The 22,767-nt window shown below is 39.3% G+C and overlaps 1 pseudogene; it reads right to left on the minus strand.

The window, feature by feature from the left end:
- Positions 1 to 5,425: 5,425 nt before the first annotated feature.
- On the minus strand, positions 5,426 to 5,987 carry LOC109388289 (malectin pseudogene; annotated as a pseudogene).
- Positions 5,988 to 22,767: the final 16,780 nt, after the last annotated feature.

The following is a 22,767-nucleotide window of genomic DNA, read 5'->3' on the forward strand; positions in this document are numbered from 1 at the left end:
GGTCTCTACCATCTTCTTTCATTTCCCCACCTTTCTCTTTCTTCTTGGGCTTCCTCCATTGTCCCAGGACTTCAGGATCAGATCCACAAGTGGTCATTCTTTGTCTTGCAGTTCAGTTATAGAACATAGAACCCAGTCTAGCTGATTTAAACAATAGAGACTTATTAGGAGGGTAGTAAGTAACTTATAGAATCACTCAGAGGGGAGAATAAACAAAATAAATGTCAAGCTTTCAACAGTAGCCTCCAAGGCCACCATGCTGTATCTGCCTACCAAGGAAGATGCTGATTTTTCATGGTAGCCAATGCGACCATAATCCAGAATGCAACATGACCTGGAAGTAGCCATGATCAGTAAACTGCTGTAATTCAGAAGCCATTACTATTGTCAGCCCTAGGGCCACAGCCGAACCTGCTATAATCTGCATCAGCAAAAGGTAAACTCTGCTCCTTGACTTTAGACACTCATGAAACAATTGACTAGATCCCAAGACCTCCACTAAATGTTGACAAAAAATCCAAATGCCTCCATGGCTGTGCGTCCCACAAAATCGCAAAACCAGGCAGTATGGCCTCCACTTCAGTTCCGTTCTTAAATATCATGCAAATGCATCTGATTGGCCAAATCTATGTCACACCCGGAATCCCAGCTGCAAGGGCCCCTGGGAAACCTGTCATATTCCATTATAGCCATCTTCTACTTCTTCGGTTTCATCCTTTATAATCAGTGGGCCACTACTGTCTCCAAGCTCTATTAATTCCCTTCAAAATACATATTGTTTTCTTTTCTACTTCATTTTTTCTTTTCTTAGTTTAGTCCCTTAACTCTTCAAATCTGTATTATTGTAGCAACTTCACTGCCTGGTACACTTTCAGTAACTTCCATTACACCAGACTTGTTTCATCTGCTACATTGTTCTTTCACTTATTCACTGCATTCGTTAATCACTGATCGAGAGCCTACTATGTGCTAATAACTGTGTGTTCAAAGTCAAATTAGCATGGTGTCTGCCTTCAAATTACTTACAGTTTTGGAGTGATGGTAAAGACGGTGATGGGACCCTGGAGAGTAAGACAAAGTTCTTTATAAAGTTTGTTTTGTTGTAGTAGGGAGACATAAGTAATAAACAAGCAAGCAAATAAATGATTGCTCTCCGGTCACACCAATCTGTGGTCAGGGACCTCAGTGCTCACCTTAAGAATTGAATTCGCTCTCAAAGCTGGCATTCAAAATCCTCTATTTCATGGCCCCATCTAATTTATCTGCCACAGCACTTGTAAAGGAACTCATCACTGTTAAAACACAACTGAAGACGCTTTAATCTCTTGCCTGATGTACTGCATTTACCTTCTAGGAGGTCTATCTGCTTCTCTTCTTTGTCCTTAAAAGTCAATTTTCCATATAACTGCCAGTGTAATCTTTACAGAATATTGTTCATATTATATCACTTTTCTGCTTAAAGATCTCCAATGGCTGCTCATTAAAAATAGAACAAAACCCAAGTCCTTAGTATGCATCTAGATGCTGCAGGACCCTTCTCAGCCATCTCTCTGATCTCATCTCATAGCACTACACCCCCCCACACACACACACACCTCCTTCCTTAAACATACTAAGCTCTTTTCCTCCTCACATCTATTGTTCTTTCTTCCTGAGATGCTTTTCCTTGAGACCTTTACCTATCTGGCTTCTTTCCATCACTTTCCTAACTTCCGATTCCATATCAGTCCCTTAATATCTTATTGCCCTCTTTTGTTTTCTTTGTAGCACTAATAACTGCTTGAAATTATCTGTCAACTTGTTTATTGTTTACATTCCTACACTGGAATAGAAATTCCACAAGGGCATTGTTTTCTTCTCTATTGTATCCCCAACGTGTAGAACCATGTTCAACATTTCGTACACAATTGTTGAATTAATGAATCAATGAAGACTATATCAATCCATTCTTTATCTCAAATCATGCCTCCTCTTTGAAAACTTTCCTGATTATACCTAGCTGTCCTCCATCTCTCTGAGTTTCTGAGCTTTCCCCATTGTTGTTTGAACATGCCTGTCTTTGAATTTGCTTTAGATACCCTTTAGTATTATTCTCTAACTGTGTTAAGTACCCATGTCTCGTCTTCCCAATGCTAGAGGTTGCTCTTTGAGGACAGTCACCAGGAAGTATACTTTTGTACCTCAAGTAAGTCCATGTTATCTATAACAAATATATCCATGAAGCCTTCTGAAGAGATGGATACTATTTTGAAAATGTTATTAATAGTAAGTTCTCACTCCTTCTGACTTATTTGACCTCTTCACATGTGGATATTGAACATAGAGTTGCCTAATTAAAGACCAGACATGTTAAGTACTAAAGTGAGAGCCTGGCAAGGCAACCTCATTAGCTTCGTTTGCTGCTTTAGAAAATTACTGAAGAATTTATAGCTTCAAGGACCTTGCTCGGCTGCTGTGACATCCTGCAGGTTCCAGGGAGCTCTCCTGCCTTAATCTTTTACCCTCAGCCCTTGATGCTACTCGCCAGACTTCCCAGATACAAGTTTAGCCTTTGACTTGGCCATTTGCTTTTCACCACCCTGATTACGTTTCCTACAATTTTAACTGCTTTGCCAGCAATCATGAGATAAAGTTAGTTGACGCTAATTGTAGACTGCCCTAGGTCCTGTCACAGAGGAGGCAGATTGGCAGCTGGTGGACAGTACCACAATGCAGATGCATTTTGCTTGGCATAAACTGTATTTTATAAATTTGATCCAATATTTTAAATTAGATTTCACTGGGAAATTTAGATACCCAGTGTGTGTTGAAAAACTAGAAGTTCTAGCAGATGTGGGTTCATATCGCCACGTGCCGAAACATGGCTGAATGTAAAGAGTACCAGCATTCCTTCAATCTGTCGTACACTCTCTGGTTTTGAGAGGTCCGTCCAACCTCATAACACATGTCTATTTAGCACTTACATTTGGTCCCCCTAGGCTTTTGTATGGAGACCCCTGCGCCACAATGAGCACAGAGCTGTGCTGTGGGAAGCCACTGGGGAGTTTTATACCAATGAGTGATACAAGCTGAGTTGAATTTTAAAAATACCACTCTGGATGTTTTGTGTATAATAGAATCTACTGTGGCAAGAAAGGGAGACAAGAACAAAACAAAAATGAAAACAACAGGATTTAATACCTATTAACATGAATTAAGATAGTCCAGGATGACTGCCTGAAATCCCCAGTCTCATGTTTGATCTGTAGTGATTGTCTGCTCCACACTGGGGCCTGGGTGGGATCAGAGGCAAAAAAATGGGCCTTTCTAAAGCTTTCATAAACACTTTCTCCACTTGTGCTGATGAGGAAGTTGTAAGTGGTCTCACTTCTGCTCCGGTTTCCTCCTCATCCCCGTCTGTTACTTTCTCTTCAACCTCTGTTCCATTTGCTGGCTTCGATTCACAGTGGAGCTCAATGCTGTTTCCTCTGCATGAGAGTTTATTGCTCTCCAGGCTTGATTCATAAATGCCTTTTACCGTTTGCTCAGCTGAAATGAGATTGGTCTTCTCCAGCCTGAGATAGTCTGGTCACTGCCGATGTGACTGGCTGTGATGCTGAGATGTACAGGTGTATTTCTATTCTTCACCTCAGCACTGGCGTGTGGTCTGGAGGATGTGTACTAGTTGCTATGCTCCCAGATGATTCATGGACACCACCATCAAGCCAGGAGCTCAACTGCTTCTTGTCACATTATTAGAAGACCGCTTTCTGCTTTTATTTCAGCCTCCATCATATGATAAACTGCTCATTCATTTCCTGATTCCTGCTGGGGTATGCCCTCCATTTCCCAATCTTACAAGTCTTCTCCAGCGCCCACTTAGGAGCTCCTTCTCAGCGACTGCCTTTCCACAGTCAATGGCTCCCAATTTATACAGGCAGTGTCCCCAAATCATTCACCAGCAGTGGGTTATTCTCTGATACTGCTATTTACCTTAGGGCTAGAAACGCAGGCAGAGTGTGTGTTTAACAGTGAACCAAATTGCCATCTAAGAAATGCTGTTTAATGATGATTAAAGCAATAGTAATTAAAGTGAAAAGAGGGCTCTACCCATGCATATGGAACATGAATGCTCTCAATTAATCAACTCGTTATTATTAAATATTTATTGAACACCCACAGTGCAGGAGGCATACAATTCTGAGAGAACACACCAAAGACATGGTCCTTACCCTTTGGGAACTTGTGATCTAAAGAAGTTTAGACCTCAATGCGTGACAATATGCTCTGGCTGTGACTCTCTGTAGATAAAACAAAGACTGAAATTCAAAGCATCTTTGAGCTCCAATTTGATCGACTGCTCACTGCATTGCTCACATGGCCAATCCTCTGCTTTACTCTCTACTAGCTCAACAGTAAGTGCTCCTCCTATTCTTTAGACCCAGCGAAGAGCTCCCATCCTCTGTGGAGTCAACCTGGACCTGCCAGTGGGGTCGATGCCTCTTTTTATACTTTTATCAGCACTATGAGTGTCTGTTAAACTCTTTATAACATTACCTTATAATTCATCTATACATATCTCCCCTTCACCACCCCCAGACTCTGACTCTGAGTTCTTGAGGACTTCAAACATAGTTTTCGTCTTTATATGTGTAATGTAATGTTTTGCAGACTAGATCACATTCCTGTGACTCTGATAATCATCTGCTCATTCATTCAATAAATTGAAAACATTCTGTGCTAGACGCTGTTTCGGTTCTACACCTGTGGAAATTGCAGCTCCTTTACCTGATAACACTTAGGATTTAGCAAAGAAGTCAAATGCTAAGTATTGAAGGAGCCTGTGATGGCTGTCATGTTAGAACAAAGGGCTTCCTGACTTAAATGTTCTGGGAAACCATTCTGGCAAAGTGCTATGAATATGGGAGTGAGAAAGAGCAAGGCAAGAGGGGTAGGAAGTGGAAGGCTGGGCTCCAGGAATCGGACACTGGACTCGGAAGGCCTGGAGAGTGGAGATGGTCTTGGCTACTACTCACCGCCCACAATATGAGACTCATTCCATCTTTCCAGCCTTGCTTACACTATAAAACCGTTCCCCTCACAGAGAACATCCTCATATATGCCCTCAGTTTATTCTACTCTTCTCCTTTCTTCTAAACTGTATTGTAGTTTCTCCTTTCATCTATGGAACTTTATCTATTGATTCCAGATCATGTCAATATTGCATTTACGGGACACCTTTGAGCATAATGTTGTTTAATTCACTCATTTAACACAATCAAATTCTGTGTGTGTGTGTGTGTGTGTGTGTGTGTGTGTGTGTGTTTCTTAATTGTTTTATTTTTTTAGTTTTTGTTAATGATTGTGAAAAATATAGAAACTGGAACCAAGAATATATAATTTCTTTCCCGTACGCATCTACCCTGTTCAGGACAGTACTTTGTTCTCACAACTTGCAGAGTCAAAAGAGAGTTGGAATGTATATCCCAAAGTCCACCCGAATGGGAACAAGGTGGCTGTTCTTGTCTGAGACATAGAGGTTGGGTGGGGGGAGGGATGGCAACTGAACCTGGCTCTTTTTGGTTTGTCTTTTGAGATTAGACCCTTCATTGTTTTCTTATCTTTCTCTTTCTTTGTTCTTCTTCATTCCTGGATGGGCAACAGCTTTGGTATGCTATTCACCATCCCTGTCATGATACAGAGTGCATGGACTTTGGGATAATTATCGTACCCTTTTGATAAATCTGATGTAGAGTTTCCCAATGAAGGTGGATTCCTGCCTCTGCCCTCAGCTACCCTTTTCTGATGCTCCAAGGGATGATCTCATCATGAGTTGTGGTGTACCTAACCCTGTCAAAGGTATCTGAATCTTTCACCATGACATGGCAATTCAATTATACACCAAACATTACAGGTTGTACAAAGGAGACAAATTTCAGCACCAGTGAGTAGTAACCCCATCCCTGAAGTGCACTTTGTAGCAACAACTCTTTGTGGTACCCCCCCATCTGGCTCAGGATTGAGAATACAGGATTAGAGCATCCGACTGCAGATAAGACCATAGTCTGAAACTCGGCCCACTCTACCTTCCAATGGGTCTTTGAGGAAATGGGTCTCATATACTTCCACACATACTTCACCAACTGCATTGACACCCTAAGAGATGCTTTGTGGCAACCTGGCCCAACATGACATGGGGTGCCACCACCATGGTACTATCCCCCGAACCCCACCCCAGGCCACCATAGACAGACTCACAAAAACAAGGTCATAGGCTGCTCTGCCCTAGCTCCTGTAGATATTGTAGCTCTCAGGTTTCCTTCCAATTCTGTCTTATACATTGATTTATATATTTTATTTGTACTATCTTTTTCTACCCTTTACTATACTTTGACTGTGTTATAAATTCAGAGATCATGTCTTATAGTTTCTTTTACTCCATTTTGGAATGAGCACTGAGCTCAGCACACTTTACATGTCCAGTAAATATATATATTTTTTGTCAGAATAAATTAATAGGTTCAAATTATAATAGGAGACAGATTAAATCCAATCACAGATAAAGACTCTTGCTCAAGCTCCTTTTTAAAAAATAACAAATCACCTTTGAGATAATGCATTTCATGAAATATCTATATCTGATCAACACCATGCAACGACGTGGTGTTGCACCATGCATATTGCAAAAGATGAGGTCATCTATGAGGCAACACCTCATCTAGTTTCTAAGAAACGGCATATGCCCCATTTTATTCAGACAAATGTCTCAGGTCCCCTGGCTCAGACTACAGAACAAAAGTAACACACATGTTTTGTTTTTTTCCTTGAGAGAGGCAGCCCTTATCTGTGTCTGTCTTCACAGCAGGGAGACCTGAAGAGACTTAGGTCTCCCACGTGACTGTTCTGAGGAGTTTTACTTTCTGTGTGTGTCTAATACAGCATACCTGGCAGTAGGGGTAACATGTCCACCTTTAAGTTGGGAAAGCCAAGATTCAGAGAGGTCAAGTGACTTGCTTGAAGTCACAAAACTGCATGTGGCCCTGCCATGACCGCTGTCCAGGTTTTATCAATCCTATGCATGGTGCTGACTGTTAAACAGAATGGACCGGTTCTCTCCAGAGGGCCCTGAGAATGAACTTCCCTCTTGGCTGGGTCAAGCCTGAGGTTTCACGCATTGTTCCATCTTGCCCTGGAAGGTGGTTGTTCCTGCAGCCCCTTCCAAATGATCCCTGTAATAATTTCCATGCTGAATCCCAGAAAAATTGAGAACATGGGGTGGGACTCTGTCCCTCCTGCAAACCTCCTGGCTTGTTGCTGTTTACTTAATGATTAATCCTTCAGCACTGCCTTGTTAACTCAAAGGGTAATACTTTCCTTCTGTCTGAACTGGACAAGCTCCCAGTTCCAGTCAGGTACCTTCGGGCCATGGAGCTGAAGACATATAATATGCTTTTTGTGTTGGCCTTTGGAAGCTGAGCTTGGGTGGAGGGGAGTGAAGGATGCTCCTAGGAGTGGATTTCTTTCTGTTTCTCAGCTCTAGGGTCAAGTGGAGGACTTAGAGTAAATTTTAAGCTTTCAAGAAAGAGAGAACCAGGAGTGGATAGAGCATCAACAGCCTCGTATGCATGTGTGTCTCTTTCCCTTAAGTACCTTCCATCGCTGAGAAATCTAACTTCCCCAGTTATTATTTTGGGGCTGCTGAATTGGCAAGTAATTATTTTTAATGTAGTTATAGATGACTTATCAATATCTATAGTGTGGTTGCATTTGTTGTAAATAATTCCAACCTGGGCACCTAAATATTTCTTTCTAACTTAGAGTTAATTGCAAATAAGAAGGTAGAGAGGAAAAATAAGGAAAAAACATTGATCCCACAGCAATTTGGGAAACATTTTTGAACCAGGTCCCTCAGTGACCTGGGAGATAGGAAACTTAAACCAGGCCCAGGTGTGGAGGGAGATTTTTCTAGAGGAACATTAGCTTTTTAGTGGACGTTACTGTTTTCCACCTCCCACGAGAATGGAATACTTAAGGTGACTTTGGAGTATTTATATGTATGCATGGGTTTGAGGGTGAGAGTTTGCATGTCTGGGTGATGGGGATTTATGGGATTTATGGGATTCCTGTGCAAGTGTATTGGACTTGCTTGGACATTCTGTCACTGTGGCCTCCCTCCCTACTCAGGGTGCCACCCTCACTTTCACAGGCTTGGGTGCTGTTAAGAATCAAACCTTCCTCATTTTTTCCTTTCCCTTCTATATCCTGATCATGGACTCCATTGTTGTTGTTCTTGGAGGATTTCCATAGAACCAAAATTCAAATGAAACCACAGATTTGCCACCAAAGGAGAAATCTGGAGATGAAGCTGTGTTTTGCAGAGTTGTTTCATCAGGCTGGGCTTGTCACTTCCATTGGGGCATGTGCACCTCCAGGATGAGGATGGCTGGTGAGGGATGTGGTTTAGGGCAAGAGCTATGATATGGTATCCTTCCCGATGAGTCCCAGCAGCGCCTTTCCAATGAGGCCCTGACCACTGTACCATGTGACTTGCTTTCCTGGAGTCCTATAGCCCTTACAAGCTGTACCTGTACTTTTTTCCCCCCATCTCTTATACATGTAAACACTTTTTTAACAAGTAAGTATACTGACAGAAAACACTTGGTCTGAGAATCTTGTATTTCCTACAGTGCCTACCACAAAAAAATGCCCATTGCCTTTGCCTAGAAATTATTTATGGTTTTATGAGTTGGTTGAGTTCCATGACATGAAAGGAATAATGTTCAGAACTCAAAATACAGTCAGCCAGAACTTATTTCGTTCCAAATATTTGCCGAAGTTTGTGCCATGTGTGGGGACCCAGAGACAAGGAGATGACATGAGTCCTGTTCTTGGGGAAATCTGTAAATGGGAATATAGTCTGTGTATTTTACCCATCCTTAGAGAAATAGCTGTATACTTAGGCAGGGAATGAATACATTTTTGAAATAAAGTTACCTATTATTACTGTTGGGTCAATATTTCTGTTGGTAGCCCTTGGGTTTATAGAATACAGTGAAATCAAGTCTGTGTATTTCAGCAGAGGTGAGAATAGCAAGAACACCTCAGAGAAGAAAATAAAGCACCTCATTCTGTTTTATTTTGATATATTTAAATGCTTGGTATTTAGTTGAGCAAGTATCCCATGCCAATACTGGATAAAATGCTAAAAATACAAAGATAATTAGGTTACAATTCCTCCATGCATAGTTATCAAGATATTTTAATAGGTGGTGAGTTTTCCTGCTTAGTTATGCTTTGTAGAAATAGGAACTGGACTCAGTTCGAAAAGGCTGTCACAAAGCATCATGGATATCACAGGAGGGCTTTGTTAAGTGTCTCTTGGCCTCAGATATCTTATTTATAAAATGGAGTTTATAATACCTATCTCTTCAACCAGCTGGATTATTGTTAGAAGGAAATGAAATAGGTAGATGCAAATGCTCTTTAGGAGGTTATCAGTTTTCTCAGTCACAAGGCATTGTTTTTAATGTTCTCTGATTTCTGTGGAGTGGCCATTTCAGTAGCTATTCTCTAGGGAGGAATGGGCGGTGGCTGTTGGCCTCTGAGACACTGACATTTGCAATTGAATGGATCCCAGGACCTATATTTGGCCTGAGTCTAACTCATGGGCTTGGAACTAATGAAAGGGAGCTGTGCTCCCCTTTTAAGGCCCATGGCCTGTCTGCTCCTCAGCAATTCCTTGGCAGAGTTTCTTGGTGGGAAGGGTAAAATCAGAGACAGTCCCAGGGAAGACAAAATGTACATCTGTGTGTAATGCTATGTCATTCCCCAGTTGACATACCTATTTGGGATGTGTAAATGTTTTCAAACCACATTGCAGGGAGGCTCGATAGGTTTTTGTTTGTTTGTTTGTTTGTTTTTTAAAGATTTTTATTGGGGAATTGGGGGGATGGGAACAGTGCTGGGGAATTGGGGGAAGGGGAACAGACAAGTCGCTGTCCTTTTGTTCTTCAGTCTAGTTGTGGTGGACGTTGCTTCACTGCCCCAACTTGGCACCATCATTGCGCTCTTCCTCGGGCGAGGCAGATCAGTCTCCGGCTTCTGGACGGCTGGTCACGGCAGCTGCTGGCCACTCACGCTGGCTGCTGGCTACACACAGTAGCCCATGGCAACCCACTACAGCAGCTTCTACAGCCTACACCGTCGCCAGTGACTCACGGCAGCCCAGCTCCAGGTTGAGCTGTTGTTCAGCATCTTAGCTGTAGAAGGCAGTGTCACTGGCCCTCATATGTGGGATCTGAACTGGGGCTCTCTGGCATCCCAAGCCAGCTCTTAACCAACGCACCACTTGGCCGGCCCTCGATAGGTTTTAAACAAAAATTTGGGGGGGCGTCATCTAGAAAGTAGAGCCATGTGAATGTTTGTTCAGAATGCACCCTTTCCCTCTCCCTCTGTTAACTACTCTCTATACATTACACAGTCAACAAAAGGGGGCATGTCAAAGCATGGGAAATCATTTTGGGGCCTGGTGAGGTGGCATATCTGTTGGGTCATGGATGGGGAATGGTACCTAATGTTGAAAAGATGGGTGGTCCAGGACTGAGATCACCATTGCTTTTCTCTTACTTGGGCTAAGACCAAAGTGGTTATTAAGAATCCTTCTGTCTTCTGTTCAGGCCCCAGACAGTACCCCCCTTTCTGCCAGTGCAGAGCAACATACGGATTGCTCAATACAACCTGTTCATCACATTTGCCTCTTTCCCCTGGAGTTATGAATTGATTTCCTGAGCTGCTGTCCTCTCGCTCTGAGTCCTAGATAGACGGTGCCATTTCCACGTGGAAGGCTAACCTTATAAATCTGGGCTGCTCTGTTCTTTTCTCCCTGCCTCACAGATCTAGCTCTGCCAGTGCTTTACTCTTCTCTCTTCTTAATGTTTCATCTTACCTTCTTAATTGTGTCTCTTAAAATATGCCTTTGTCTTTCATAATGTGAAAAAAAAAGAAAGAAATTATCCTTTAGAACTCATGTTTACTGTTGTCCTACTATTTACTAACCTTCTTGGACATGCTTTATATATACAAACTAATTTAATCCTCATGATAACCCTGGAGGTATGCACTATTAACTCCATTTTAAAGATGGAGAAAGTGAGAGTCAGAGAAGTAATCTCTGTGTGCCTAAGGTCTAGGAACTGGTGTGGGTAACAGTACTGGGGTTTGATTCTGAGCAGTCTGGCTCCAGTTCTCATGTTTCATAACTCTATGTATACAATTTTCCTCTCCTCCTACTGTCCCTTCTTGGTATTGTTCTCTCTCTCTCTCTCTCTCTCTCTCTCTCTCTCTCTCTCTCTCAACTAAAATTTATTGGGGTGACAATAGTTAGTAAAGTTACATAGGTTTCAGGTGTACAATTCTGTAATACATCATCTATAGATCACATTGTATGTTCATCACCCAGAGTCAGTTCTTCCATCACCATGTATTTGATCCTGTTTACCCTCATCTACCACCCCTGCTCCACGCTTACCCTTGGTAACCACTAAACTGTTGTCTGTGTCTATCAGCTTTTCTTTCTTTCTTTCTTTGTCTTGTTCCTCTGTTGCTTTCAGTTTTATATCCCACATATCAGTGAAATCATATGGTTCTTGACGTTTTCTATCTGACTTATTTTACTTAGCATAATAATCTCAATACCCATTCATGTTGTCGCAAATGACACTATTTCATCTTTTCTTATGGCAGAATAGTATTCCATTGTGTATATATTGCCTTCTCTTCACAGTTTCAAGAAACTGTCTGCATTTCCAGCCCCAACTTTCGTACTATCCCCTTATAATACTTTCATCATCTTGTATCCAATGCCACTACTCTACTGAAATCTTTTTTAAAGTGATCTGTGAAATTTAAGTCATCCATTCTCATGGGCAGTTCTGATTTTTCTAGATATATCTGTAACACTAGCCTAGTTTTCTTTCTAGTTATTTTTCCTTCCACCTCATCATTATAGGCACACCCTAGGATGCCCTACAGCGATTAATCACCAGAACAGTATAGTCAGAACTGTCAAGTCAAGGGAACTAATAGTCCAATGCAGGTACTCATTGATAAGTTCCTGAACTAGAGTTTAGGTGGGCTTGTTGATAAGTAATGAGGAGAAAAAGGATTCAAAGGTGACCCCCAGGTTTTAGGCCTGTGTCACAAAGAAAAGCCTTATAAAGTTAAGAGAAATTGTAAAGTCAGGAAAAAGAACTGATTTGGGTTATAAGTTAAATTTTTTAATTTATAAGCTTGAAGTACTGACAGTACACCCAGACAAAAATGTCTATCAAGGAGTTGAAAATGTGAAGTGAAACTTATAAGGGGAAGCGAAGTGGAGACAGAGATTGTAGCATTATTTGTATTGAGATGTTTGCTGAAACCATGAAAATAGGGAAGATTGTAAGAGAGGGAATATTGGGAAGAAAAAAAACTTCATGATGGACCATTACATAAAAAATAAAGTACAAAACAGTCAACTTAAAGCCTTTCAGAATCTGGCAATAGACCTTTCAATTCAATTTGGTTCGATAACCCAGTGCTTCTTTTGTCAACAAGAGACAAGAAGAAATAGTGATACATTTATGAGTCAAGGTCGTTGGTTGCAAACAACCAAGGGACAAAGCTTGGGTAAATTAGGCAGAAAAGGAATTTTATTGGAAGGATATTGGATAATTTCAAGAATAATTGGGAAAGTTCAAGAACAATGCTCAGAAAATGGGCAGAAGCCGAAGAAAGCAGGTCTGCCAGAATTAAATTCAAGAAGATGCCACAGAAAGAATCTGATATCCAATAGCATGCCCAGGCAATAGAAGTTGCCACTGACTGTGTTGCCAGGAGATGCATGCTGTCACCACTGTTGGAAGGCTTTCCAATTTGCTTCCTGGGTCTTCGCTTTATTTGCTCCCAATTAAAGTCTCCGGGAAAATATCCAATTGATTGAGTTTTAGTGAGGTGCCTGTAGTCTAGCTGCCTGGAGCTAGGGAAGACATGTCTGTCTTTCTCCAGGGAATGAATTCAAATACTGAGTCACCCAAAAGTGCAAGTGTGTCCTATAGTTGTTCTCTTCTTACAACTTACAGATCTGGTGAATGAGATAGCCATATACTAAAAGGTGCAAAATTAAATATAGCCCATATAGTAAGGTAAAGCAAACACTAATTTTTTTTCTTAAAACATCTGCTTTTTTGATAGTCATGTGTTAAACACTTAGATACCAAAATGGCAAAAGTACAGTGCCTATACTCAATGCAGAATGACTACAAATAATGATAAAAACACATTATAGTAAAATAAAATTATTTTTCTTCTTCTTCTTTTTTTTTTTTTTAATCTGAGCCATCCTGCCACCTGTTGGCAGCTCAGTGGCTGCTCAGCTTGGGCTGGGACTTGAACCGCTGTTGTTCAGAGCTCAAACTCTTGAGCGAGTTCTTAACCAACTGAGTCACTCGGCCAGGTCAGAAAATTATTTTTCTCATTTTAATAGCACTACCCACTTATCTTTAACTTCTGTTTTGTATTCCATTTATGTATTTCAATGTATGTTCACATTTAACCTATTCTATTTGATCTCCATCTCCAGGAATCATTCTAGACCAAGAGTTCATGTTTAAAATTGTAATCCAGGGTTCTGGTTTTGGTGTTGGTGGATTAGCTTGTATTGGACCAAATCTTGAGCAGATGATAATTAGAAACTTTGGGAAAATAATTTTTAAAAATCATAATGCTAATTGACTCAGACAATAATAAATGCTAAAACAATGTGTGAAAATTGATGAGTAAAGGGATACTTACATAGTCTCAAAATATCTCCCTACAAGATACTTTTTAATTACAAAGGGAAATCTGTTTACTTAATAGTGGAGAAACCTGGCAAGAAGCCATATCATCTAAATAATCAAAATTAACATTAGAGGAGGTAATGAAACAAATCAACATCTTTGGCTTCCTGATAGGATGAACTGAGAACACAAAACAACTTCTGAAGTTTTACTGCCAAAAATTCGTAATCTGAATCTAGTCACAAAGAAACATCTGACAAGCCCAAACTAAAGAACCTCCTATAAATTAACTGATCTCATTGATCAAATATATCAAGAACATAAAAGAAAACAAAAACTGTGTAAGAGTTCTGGAAATTTTCACTTTTGGTTACAGAGGCCACAGTCACATGTGGCAATTTAAATTTAGAATTAAGTAAAATTAAATAGAACTTAAACAATCAATTCTCAGACCTACTACACATTTCAAATGTTCAATAGCTATATGTGACTAGAGGCTACTATTTTGGGCAGTGCAGGCATACAACATTTCTGCCATTGTAAGTTCCATTAGTCAGCTCTGTTCTAGAGTAAAAGAGGCTAAAGAGAAGCAACAACTAAACATAATCCTTGATCCATAATTTGATTTCACTATACAGGACATAATTGGGAAAATGAACAAAATTTGAATAATATTATATTATTATTAATTTCATGATTTTGATAATAGTACTTTGGTCACTTGTACTTTAGGAAATGCACTCTGAATCAAGCATTTAGTGGTAAAGGGACATCATGTCAGAAATTACTTTGAAAAGATTTAGAAAAATTTGTGTGTGTCTGTGTGCATGAACTATTTATAAATAAATCATTATTATGATCATATTTAATAAAAGAAGTCCAAGACATCTGCACTAAAGCCTATAAGACATGCCTTTGAGGAATTAAAGAAGGCCTAAATTAATGATGAAATGTGCCATGATTATGGATTGGAAGAGTAAATACTGTATACATTTCCTCTAGTTGATCTATGGACTCAACAAATTCCCTCTAGATTAAAAAACAATTTATGATAGCTTTAGAAATTAAGTTGATTTTAGAATATATATAGTAATACAAAGATGTAGAATACCCATAAGTTATATTGGGAAAGAAGAACAAAGTGGAAGTATTTAAACTACCTGATGCTATATCTTACTACAAAACTGCTATATTCAATAAAGTATGATATTTGTGTAAGAACAGACATATAGATCAGAGAAATAGAATAGAGACTCTAGATATACACCCACATATATACAGTCAATTGGTTTTCGACAAAGTTGCCCAGGCAATTTAGTAGGGAATTTATTATAGAAAGTCTTTATAGCACATGGTGTCAGAACAACTACCTAAACTTGTAGTAAAAAGATAATTATTGACGCATACCTCATACCACATGCAAAAATTAATTCAAGATGGATCTTAGGTATAAACGTAAAGCTATCTAAATTAAAATGTATGATATTATGTTCATGACCTTGGATAGACAGGGATTTTTTTTTTTTAGAAATGACTCCAAAAGGACTAACCGTAAAAGGAAAATTTTGATACATTGTACTTCATCAACATTTAAAACTTCTGCTCACTATGAATTTAGCTTTATTTCAGAGAGAATACAAAGCGGGACAAGGTGATTCCTCTGAGACCATGAGTGCATAAACAGAAAGAGACTGTTTTGATTTCATTTGCTTAGTTTTCTATCATTATTGGAAATGGGAATTGAGATTTAGGTTAATTTTAGTTGTAATGGAATAAAAGTATAGTTTTACACATGACTTTTGAATTACTTAGATTACAAACACATTCTTTGAGCTGGCAGAGTATGAGAAATAAACATTTTGAGGGAAATGTGTTCAAGGAATCCTGTTTTTGGGTTCAGGATGCATAGTTTTAGGAGAAAATTCTATTCCACTGTGTCCATTTGCTTGCCCAGTATTCTGGGTACATATGGTCAGTTTGCCTAACTCTTGGCTCCTTTAAAGAAAGGATTGAACAAATCCTTGATAGAAACGGGTCCCAGTTCTATCCTTCACCTGGCAATGGGTATGTATTAAAAAGGCCCTGGAAATAGCTAACATTTCATTTCTTAGGGGTTTGACAGAACATAGCCAATCCGTTAGTTTTAGCATAATTTTCAAAAGTTCTTGTTTAAGTATCCATGTTTTTGCAGGAGAGCAATGATCTAATTTGAAACCTTTCCCATGGAGCTCAACTAAAGACTGTGTTTGTAAGAATTATTTAAAATTTTTTCTCTTTGTAATGCCCTTGTGACTTTAGACAAATTAAACTCTTTGAAACTTTCTTTACTCATTCCTAAAATGGCATTATTATTTTCTGGGCTGACATATTAACAAGGTTGATACTCTCCTCACCCATTCTGCCAGACCCCGCCTGGTCCTAAGACCTGATTCTTTAGATTTGGGTTCTGCCCTCACTTACCTCCTTCTACTAGCTGATAAGGATTGACTAATTCTTAACTTTTATTACCATTATTCTATTCAGAATTGGATGGTGCACTTCTCATAGTCATTGTTCTCTGTGATTTAGTCGTTTTACCTAAGAAATCACTTTTTTTTTCTCTCTCAAAAATCTGAAATGTTTTATTTTGGGGACATAAAGCTCCCTCTGAATTTCTACTTTTGGTTATATCCTTTCAGAATGTTTTTCAGATCCAGACCGTTTTGTGATGGGTGTAACTTCCTACTCACTTCAAGACAGAATATCATCCTGGTTTGTAGGACAATTAATTGAACAAATGATGTGACTTGTTCATCTTTATTTTATATTTTGTGTGATGCAGGTACAGCTCATATCTCCTCAAGTCTTGGAATGTATAGCAGTGAAGGTTTCAGATGAGTTAAGTGGTTTTGCTCTGTTTGGTGGCGAAACAAAAAATTATGTTCCATTTATGAAGGAAAGGACAGTTTTTTTTACATCCTCCTTCCCCATATCTCCTTTCCCCTGCCAGGTATCAATGTGATCTCAACAGCCTCATGCTTAGTGAGACTCTTCCAGCTTCAGTAAGGCCAGGTCTTATGCTTCCAATCCGCTTTCTCACCAGTTCTCCTATTTGTACTCACAACCCTCTCTTGGGTTGTCACAATAGGTAGCATTATTCTTCCCATTTCCAGATGAGGAAACTGAGACTTCAAGGGATGAAATAATTTATCAAATGGTAACAAATAAGTGAGAAAAATATATGCACTAGAACCTAGGTTTTTGATTCTGGTCTAGGACCTATTTTTTTCCATAATCAATAGATTCTGATCAAATAGTAAAACAACGAATAAAAGTAACTTAAAAAAACAAAACAAAACTGAAACAGTAATACCTTCATCTGAATGCAAAGGCAAACAGTGATTGTAACAATAAAGTTAAGACTCTTAAACCTTTCAGTAAATTGCCTGATTATATTTGATAACTTCTTTCAGATAAATAAATCTTATTTTTACCCTTCTATGTAAGTGGTTTTCTCACTTAGTCTTGCAAATCACATATTCTGTTCATACAAATATAGATAGAAACACTTGTGATTTCCTCCCTCCTCTCTCATGTTTCCCTTTTTTTTTATGATTATGGCAACATTGACAGCTGTGTTCATTGGGATCTATAGCTGGCTATACCTTTTAGTACCTAGCTTGGAAATCACTTAGTCCCTCTAGATTTGAAAAATTACACTCCCGTCTCCCAATTCAAGAGACTGTGAGACAGAGCTGTGCTGTCTGCAAGAATATTAGTTCTGAGAATAGGATTGCTGTTTGCACCACACACTCTGCTCTCTTGCCAGCAATAATCAAAGCGAGCTTGTATTTCTTTAATGACAAAGCCTCCCGGTGTGTTAATTTGGTTCTCTGTGACACTACATCTTGTCAGAGGAGTGAGAGAAATGGGAAAACAAACGCTAATATCACCGCCAGCCAACTGGTGCATTTTTCCGTGTAATCCATATTTGGAAGGTGAGGGTCTTTGGCTCTCTGTACCTCTTGGAGGGTTTCTGAGAAAGCTGTGGACTCACACTTCCCGTTATATTCAAGGGGAGAACTTTTCCCACATGACTGCTTGCTCTGGCTCCAAACAAATTGTTTCTCTGCAGTGAGAAATCAGTCTGCTGTGGACCCTAATCTCTTCTCTGCCTCCTAAATATATATTCCCCATAGCTCAGGAGGAAGAGGAGAGGATTTCTCATCAGACAGATGTGACCCTGACTGGCCCAATGGCAGTGGAACAGTCACTCCAGACTCAGGAACCCCCTTGGATTGGGTTGTCGGAAAAGTTATGACGTATTTTTTCTGTTTTTTGTTGCAAAAATGCATCATGACTTTTCATCACAACCCAATAAAATAATGATACTGATATTTAATTCAGTAGACTATTGACAGGACTGAGACAAATAACAGCACTGCTTTGCAATTACAGCATTCATCCTCTCTTCTCAGACCTACAACTGACTTAGGAAGCGACAAAATAACAATCAGCTCAGAAGTGACCATGAAATGCAGTTCTAGATATTTCAAAGTGTGGCTAAAATGAAACCTGAGACTGGGAGTGTCATCGCAGCATAGTTCCTGAAATGTCTATCCACGCATATCAGGTATTTCAAAACTGGGGACTCTTTCACTGAACCTGTCAATTTTTCATGTTTTAATGATAATAGTTTTTCACTGGCAGTGCAGTCACGTGTGTTGCCAATTAATATTAAGATACTACCATTTCCCGGGGGTTTTATAGGCATCCTTCTTTTGCTTCTTATTCTTAGGCAATTCCTACATCTTCCAAGCTTGCATTGTAGCACTGGGCTTCTTTAGCAGATGGCAATGCTTAAACTGATAGTGGTTGGTTCTAGAAATCATTATTAGTCCTTTGAAGGAGCAACTGCCTCCCAAATAGCTTGCTAAAGAGGAACTAGCACTTTCCTTTCCTCTTTTCTTTCTCATCAAGAATGCTCCGAGTTCACAGCAACCACTGGAGCCTGTCAGCATGCCCATCAGGACTGCAAAGCAGCCCAGGGAGGGGGGCTCTTGCGGGAAGTTCTCAGGGCCTGGGGTGTTTGGTTTGCCTCTTCCTGTTTGCCTTGTAACTTTAAATAATGCGGTTGCTTCACCAGCCACTTGTTTTTTGAGGAGGGAACAGGGCATATTTTTCTAGCAGATAAAATGACTTCCCACCATTCACTCTTTGTTATTTCCCCTTTCTGAAGGGCGGTCTGATGAATGCAGGGCAATGTGTAATACATGCTTTCCTGTTTTCTGCTCTTTCTCCATTGGGCTTGTCAGTCAGTCATGGGCTTGGTTCTGGGGAGGATGTGGCATTCATGAGAAGGAGGTTGAAGAGAATTCATGTGCATGGTCCTTCTCACAGAGCACACATTTTAGCTCTGCAGTGGGACCAGGTACCAGTTAATAATACCCAAGAAGCTATGTATCCAAGTTGGGAAGCCAGTCATTAACAAAAGGAGAGTAATAGGAATGCGGTATTATATCACAACTTCATGAGATGTCATCTCATACACCTCTGTAGTCACTCACTGATGAACTATGATGTGATGTGGTTGGTGAGACACTAATCATGGGCTTATACTGACTTTGGCGAGAATAATGTATTTAGGATCTAGACTGTTTGGACCAGATGCACTTTGACCATCCTTCATTCCTGATCCCATGTCCTACGCCAAAAATTTCTCTCTATATCACTGCTCGCATATTCTTTGTTGAAGGCTCAGGATTCAGCCAGCTTCCTATCTTAATTAAGCTTTACCTCTCCCCTAGCCAGTTTGGATCCCTTTATGCTTTTAGACACCTTCTAATATCTACTGGCCGCAGGGGAGGAGATTGGTGTTGGCCATCTGTCGCATGGCCAGTGGCACTGAGTGGAAGTAGTTGTTTGAGTAACAACTATGGGCATGAATTTTTCTTTGGTGCTGTATATAATGACAGTTTTCCTGTTAAAATTTTTATCAAAGAGAATTTCTACTTAGCTTTAATTTATTAGTCCTCAATGAACTAGAAAATAGGTATGGACAGGTAAGGATTTAGGCCACAGGTATTTCTGTTAGGTGACTTATGATGCCCTTCAGAGCCACCCCAAATAAGGAAACCTTGTGTATGTAGTGGAAGCTTATAAGGCCCCCTAACTCAATATGTCAAACAATAGCCCACAGAGTTTGCCAACATAGCCATCATGTAGTATGTCCTGAAACATTTTTCTATATAATAATGAAGCATTTCTTACCAAATGTGCAAATGTTTTCTTATACATTAGCATCTACTTCAGGACACAAGTGGGAGTAGAGCTTGATACCTACTGGGTGTGACCAGGAGAAGGGCACTGACCGTAAAGACGAAGATGTTTCGGATGTGTAGATTTTGCATACTACATATATTTCCCAAGGGCCTGCCCTGTTGACATGTCTTGACAAGATAAATACAGGTTTATAGTCACATCAGGCCCTCAGTGCTGAGACCCTAGCTGGGGGATCATGAGTCCGCTACTGACTGGACACCTTATTAAGTCAGTGCTTCAGTGCCATGAATAGTGAGAACTGATTCTCAAACCTCTGCAGAGGCACCAACTGCTTCTACCACCTCTTGTGTAAAGGAGCCACATTAACCAAGTAGGATCATCTCCTCTTGTGTCTCTGACAGTCTCTTCAGCAGGGAGGAAAAATAGCTTGGGCTCTTGGGTCAGCGAGAGTACAGACTGGGCTTTGCAAACAAGAAGTCCACAATTTTAAAGAGGAGTCACTCTGGAGAACCTCCGATGGTATGGGGAGAAAGGAAGAGGTCTAAAGAAAAACGAGTAAGAGGTAAGGTAACTTGTGTTAGCCTGGTAACAACTCTTAGATTGAAGGCTCAATAGCTTCCTGAAGAATCCCACTTCTTGCCCGAAGATCCCAAACTAGGCATCTGGGGAACAATCCCTACCACTTCCCACTGAGAATTTGGCGAAAGCCACAGTAGGTGGTATGAAGAAACTCCTTAAGAGTTTATCTACAACTAGAAGGAACATGACTTCTCACTATGACAACTACAGAGGCTGTAGACCTTCACATGGGATGGGGTACACATGTGATGCCATCTCAGAAGGACTCATTACCAGACAATAAGCAACAACATTTATTTAATAACCCAAAGCAATCTCTTAGACATGGTATGTGTTCTTATGTGCTACTGGGCATGGGGAGATCTGATGAATAAATCAAATATGCCTCGCTGACTTTAAGTTTCTTATAGCCAAAGTGGGGATTTGAAACCTATATATAGGAAATAGCTTATGGAATAATAAGCAAATATTAAAAATAAAGATTGTTAACACTTTGAATAATAGCAACAAAAGAATGTGAGAAGGCAAAATGGTTTGGTTTCTTTTTTTTTTTTTTTTGGTATTTTTCAAAATAGCAAAAAACAGAAAACCAGGAAATAGGGAAGAAATGAAAAGAATATAAAAATGAATGAGAAGAAAGGCACATTTTAACGTTTCTTTATTTCTCTCTTGAATTGCAATTTTGACCATGAAAAGGAAACTTTCTCTAAATTCATGTAGCCCAGATTTCTCTTCCTTCCCTTCTGCAGTCATTAAGAAGTCACTGATTCTATAAGATTGTCAGCAAGTGCTATCTTTACCATGAAGTCTGAGTTTATCATTCCAATTCACAGAGATATTTTTCTTTTCTGAAGTATTCTTCATTTCATTTTTCCTATTCTGACTTAAAAGCCAGTTTCTGATGGTGTGTATCAAGCCTCAGAGTGGGGAAATGTGAAGGGGTGTCTAAGATGAGACAGAAGCTCAAAACCATATGAGCTAATGGTGAAGCCATGGGGTTTGATAGCTTTGTGAAGACAAAACCAAGAGAGAACATAATTGTTTCTTTCAAAGAGTCGATGGGTTGTCATGTAGAAAAAGAAGTCAGTTTGTCATCTGTTTTCCCATAGCACTAAGAACTAGGGCTAATAAGTAGAAAATATTGGGGAACGTTTTCAGTTTGACAGAAGACAAAAAATTTTAATAGCTAGACAATCCCAAAATAGAACATAGAGTAGTGGCTTCTTCATTTGCAATACTCAGGACAAGCACAGTTATCATCCATTAGGGACTCTTTTTATGGGGGATTCTTAAACTGGTATCCAAATTGCACTAGATTAGATTATTTTAAGGATTTCTTCAAGATTTAAGACTCTATTATGTTAATCCGGTTTCATGAATTATATATTATATATATATATATATATATATATATATAACATATATGTGTATATATATGCACGTACATATATATTTACAAAGGTAATCCACATTTATGCAAAAAATTAAAATACTGATAAGAAAAAAGAAAAGAAAATCATCACTTGTATGAATCATTCAGGCATAAATCCACTTATATTTTGTATAAATCTTTCCAGAATTTTATTTATATATGTTTCTTCAAGAATGAATTCATAGTCCCTATATTATTTTCCAACCTCATCAGTACTATAAGCATCTTCATATTTCAAAAGATATAATTCTAAGTCATTTTAATAGTTATATCATATATTAATTAATTTCTTATTGTTAAACATTATCTCCAATTTCTCACTAATGTAAATAATGGCACAATGAAAGTCCTGCCACATATATCTTTTTTTAATTTTTCTAATTATTTCTTTAGACTATATTTTTATAAGTAAAGCTATTAGAACAATGTTATGCACATTCTTAATACTTTTACGATAAAAGGAGATATTGCTCTCAGGAAAAGTGAGGCAAATTCCAGCTCAGCATCTGTATGTGAGCGAGCCTGTTCACTCAAACGCTTGCCAAAACTGAACACGTTCTTTCTGATTTTCCCAATTTGACAGGTGAAATATTTTTATCTTGTTTTAATTTGTTTTCCTTTTAGTATGAGTGAGATTGAGCATTTTTTCATGCATTTACAAGTCATCTATAATTACTGTTATGTGAGTTGACTATTTAT

The sequence above is a fragment of the Hipposideros armiger genome, unplaced genomic scaffold (assembly GCF_001890085.2).
Source record: "Hipposideros armiger isolate ML-2016 unplaced genomic scaffold, ASM189008v1 scaffold_189, whole genome shotgun sequence".
In the NCBI taxonomy this organism is placed as follows: Eukaryota; Metazoa; Chordata; class Mammalia; order Chiroptera; family Hipposideridae; genus Hipposideros; species Hipposideros armiger.